Below are 5,430 nucleotides of genomic sequence, written 5' to 3' on the forward strand. Positions count from 1 at the left end.
ATATTTTTGAGCCTACACTACATTCGAACACACCTTCTGTCTGCCACGTATATTATATTCATAGCACTCGGTAGTATGAGTCAGTCGGCCTTCTACCTGCTGCAAATCTAATTTGTACCGACTTACACCAGGCTAAAATACATTTGCAAAACTCAATTCATGAAAACTGAATGTGTGTGTGTGTGTGTGTGTGTGTGTTCGTTAGTTTCATTTTAGTGTAATACTCTAAATGTACACAAGGTGGCGATAAAATACAATACAAAATACAATACACTGTTCTAAAGCAGTGTTGTTTCCCCACAGGCATAATTGCCAGAAGGTTCTACAAATATACTACACACGGTTATATAGCATATAAAACAACACATACATTGTTACTGTATTAAAAAAAGTACTTATAAGTTTATTTTGTGTCAAACATGTATATATAAAATACAGAAAATAAGGGTGGTTAAAGATGGTGGTCAAAACCAGCCAATGCATCATTGACACCCAACAACCTGCCACTGACCACCTTCACCACAGTAGATGTCTAAACAGAGCACACATCATCATCATCAGGGACTTTTGAATCCCAGTCACAATCTGTTTAACCTCCTTCCATCCAGAAGAAGATGTAGGAACATACACACCAAAACCAGCAGGTTTAGGGCCAGCTTTGATGTAACAACCATCATCCTGCTGAACACTACACCACGAGGACACCAGAGGATAATTTCTCTATAATCATAACTGTACATAATTGTAAATTAACAGCATATCCTACATAGCATTATCTTCTGTATATCTGTATACCATCTGTGAAAACATTCTGTACAGCTTTACATACAGTGTACATTTATTGTTATATACTGTCATATATTGAAATATATAAATATATATCTGCTTGCACAACAGCTTCTGCCTTTATATTTATCTTTTCATGTCTATTTGCACCTCTGATAGATGGTAAACTGCAGAGTATATTACAGTATACCAGTACTATCTTTACAATGCAATGACAAGAAAGTTTTATCCATCAATAAAATTAACTGTTTAATTTATTTATTCAGCTTTAATAGCTTTATTATTGAATCAGTTAGTCAAATACCGTGGTCAGAGTCTAGACGGCTCCACATCCTATCTTTATCGCAGGATATCACGCAAGAACACGCACTAAGGGCAATTTAAAGTGGCGAATACACCTGTCTACATGTTTTTAACTGGTGTGTGAAGAAAGCCAGAGGAACAGGAGAATTCTACCAGCAGGGCCACAATAATCCCAGAAATAAAATATCGAATAATTTATAAATATACAAATTATGAAACAAACATTAGAAGTCTATTATTCGAAAACATAAAAAAAATCCAAACCAGAGAACAATAAATAAAATTTGAATATCAGTATGGAATAAAATTCAAGCTACAGGTTCAAAACTGGGGATAATCTCCTCCTATCCATTTTAGGCACTTGTACTATTTTTATATTCCAAGTATTTTATTCTCCAATGCACGAATTGCATTGATGCAACTATTGTGTAAATCTACTGATTGTTCACTTTCATTACTGACCATCCAAAGAGGAAAGGGTCCAACTGGCATGCTCAGAAAAGTCGATTAAAGCTCAAGCCTGGTGGCCTAAACAGCCAGAATGCAGTCTAAGTTGTTTTCTAAGTGAATAAATGAGCAGAAGACAGATATTGCTCATACATGATCATGATTTTGAAGGTGTGAGCGTGAGAATCAGTTTCTAAAAACAAGTGACAATGACAGGCTTGGATCTGGCTGTGGACACCAGTGTACAGATATACAGTAGGATTGTATGGTAGTAAGTAAAACATGCAACAATATCCCTGAAGAGAAACCTCCACATGCTTCAACTCAGCTGCTTTTAAACACATTGACATCTATTCTAGCAAATATGACAAATCACAATTAGATTGGACATGACTGCATACCTTTAAACCTGATGGATGCACAGATGATGCTCTATAAGCTCAGCACTGACTCTCCCAATAGTGCTATTAGAGCAGACTTCTCTAATAACATTTTTATTAGTTTATTATTTCCCTTAAGATATTACTGGGTTCTTCTCACCACCACCACCACCACCACTAGAGGCAAGGAAAAGGGTTTTGTAAATGAAACTTGTAAATACACCACATGAAGGAGAGTCTCAAAATACACACACACACACACACACAATAGATTTTACATGTGTAGTGTACTTACTTCTGATAAATGAGTTGATATTTTTATATGAGCTGTTCTTGGAACACATGTTACTTGACAAGTCCAAGAATATTGCTCTTGGTAGCCATGATGCTACACTAATAAAACAGCAAGGATAATAAAATTGCAAGACAAACATTTCAAATCTGAGATTCAAAAATTCTGCAGGTGGTCTGTTCTCATGGTGACTAGCATGTTTAGAATCACAGTTTTGTTTAAAAGAGATATGTGTATGCATATGTGTAACAATAATATAATAAAGAATACTTATAATCACAACCTTCTTCTTATAAAAATTTTAAGATTTAAAAAATCTTTGAACACTGAAGGATGAGAAGAACAAGCCATAAGCAAAGGCACCTTGATAAGCTTTAGCAAAATTCAGCTATTTAAGCAGACAAGAGAGTGAAAATAGAAACAGAAACTGCGAGAAAATAAAATAAAATACCAAAATAAAAAAACGTACGTCATGTTGTTTATTAGCACAGTAGGATCTGGGACTTTTTCTTATTTGATGGTCTACTTGATAGTCTGTGGGTGGTACTCAGAAGATATGATGGCATTGATATTGACTTTTTGACAGAACGCTTTCAAAATCTATGACATGAATTGCTCCCCTCTTGTTATCCTGTGGGATACCAAAGTGTTGAAGCACCACAATATATAATTTGAACTGTCTGTATGGCAATAGGGAAGTTGGGGAGTAGCACAGGATGACGTGTTTTCAAGAAGCAGTCCAGGAGGAATATCATGATGGAAAAGCTTTTGTCTTTGGATATTGCATGGATCTGTATTGAAACTGTGATCTACAAGTAAGCAAGGATGCTTGATATGAACTATAATAATCCTGTAAAATTGGTCTTTACAAATGGACATCAAAATGAGTGATTAGTCTTTAGATGCCATGGTGACCTCAGTGATTTGTGATGCCAGATTCACGTAATTTGAGGAACATGTGTCATGTATTAGGGGTATTATAATGATGATCTCACAATTAACCAAGGTGACAATAAACACTGGTGGAAGAATTCTTTGTTAAGACCAGGGTTCATCTTTCATTAATTCATCTTTTGATATATAGTTTATAATATAGTTTTCTCAAGCTGAAAAGACTTGAACAGGGGGAAGATCTTACCTCAGTGACCTCATCACACCTCGCACTGCACCATACTGTCTGAGATTCTCCAGTCGACTGGAACACCTACTCTCTGAATGAGAGGTAAGTATACTTTAAGGCTCTTCTCTGTTCTGGCACCGAGTTGGTGGAATGAACTTCCCCTAGATGTCCGAACAGCGGAGACCCTGGCTATCTTTAAGCGACGGTTGAAGACCTTCATCTTCCTGAAACACTTAAACTAGCACTTTCCAAGTTTGCTTTGTAAAAATCAAGAGTTGTAGTCTGATTTATATTAAGTTTGTAATCTAGTGTAGCAGTGTAGAATTATTCATTGTTAGAGACTCAAAGCACTTTTGTACTTCGCTCTGGACACGGGCGTCTGCTTAATGCCACAAATGTAAATGTAAATATAAGATGTCTCAACAAGCTGGGCAAGACTTTAATTGTTTTGCTGGTTCTCTGTGGTCATTCAGAATTTTCTGCACCCTCCTGCTAATACCTTTGCAGGGTTACATTTCCTGGAATAGAAAAGCATAAGGCTATAATTTTAGTGGTTTCTATAATGCTGCCACAGAATTGCCCCTGTTCTGATCTCTAAAGAATCTTTTTTTTTGGCAATAATGGATCAGGATGACCGATATATTTTAGGCCTCTGAGGCAAAGTCATTCCATTTGAAAGATTTGGAATTGCCTTAGGCAGTAAGAAATAAAGATGCAGTGGATATATTGTCGATTCAGGATTCTAAATAGTGGGCTGGAGCTATTGATCTTCTGCACTAAGAAGGTGGCCTTTGGATTTAAATGGTTTTTGTAAATCCCAAACCTCTATTGGACCCATTGTCTTATGTAACAAACCAGACTCGGGAAAAGAATTAGGATCCATGTGAAGGTATTTTATTACAGAATCTACATAAACAAGGTTAATAATACATTCGAAATATCAAATCATAAGCGAAGAAGATATAACTAAGCCAATAGGTAATCCAGAGAGTACTCTTGATGACCAGACAAGTCAGGCAGCAATATTCATGCTTAGTCATTAAAAAATCATAATATTGTTCACTTATTTTAAACTTCTTGAGTGTTTACTTTATAGAACTGGAAATTAAACTGGAAACGGATATCAGAGGTTGTCATGCTGGAGATCCTGAGAATGATATTTCTGGAAGGGCATTGCCTGGGTTCGTAATACATTAAGCATAACCATTTTATAGGAGATCCAGTTCTATTTAATTTAAATTAAAATAAATGTATATTGTACGATATGATGATCATCACAATTACGATATAATATAATTTCAAAATGGCAAAGTTCATTTATTCAGTTCATTTATTCAATTGTTATACATGCATAAGGTTATAAAAGCAGATTCTTATACTATATTTAGTTCAATTGAGACATCAATCTAACAATATTTTGAGATTAATTCATAGTTAGTCATCCACTAATCTGATTAAACAAACAGCTTTTCAAAAATTGCAATACATTTTATTAGTAGCAAATATTATTAACTTAACTGTGTTAACATAACGTATAACGTTATTATGTCTGTTGGCAGATGTTAGATTTTTGTTCAGAAGGTTGTGAATTCTAATTTCCACACTGCCAAAATGTGACTGCTGGGCCCTTGAGCAAGGCTCTTAGCCCTCATCTGCTCAGTTGTATAAATTAGATAAGTCTTTCTGGATAAGGGCATCTGAGCATCTGCCAAATGTCATGAATGTAATGGCAACATTCAATTCTTTTAGCAGATGTGACTCTTTTGGAAACTATTTCCATTCCAACAGCAAAAATATAAATAAAGAAAGAAAGAAAGAAAGAAGATATACTGAAATGGTGCCACAATGATGACTACATCCCTCACATTTCAGCTACCATTTTAATATGTCTTCTCAAGGGACAATACAGGTAGTCCTCTACTTACAATGGAGATACGTTACGACAACCCCAACCGTAAGTCAAAAATATCGTAAGTCGAAGATGGTGCTATGACTGTGACAGCTTTTCCTGCTTCATGATGATTTATAATTTTCATTTTCTGCTCTAAACTGATGGCTTTCCTCTCCATATTTTCACTACAAGCAGGAGATATACTTGGGCA

The sequence above is a fragment of the Silurus meridionalis genome, chromosome 28 (assembly GCF_014805685.1).
Source record: "Silurus meridionalis isolate SWU-2019-XX chromosome 28, ASM1480568v1, whole genome shotgun sequence".
Lineage (NCBI taxonomy): Eukaryota > Metazoa > Chordata > Actinopteri > Siluriformes > Siluridae > Silurus > Silurus meridionalis.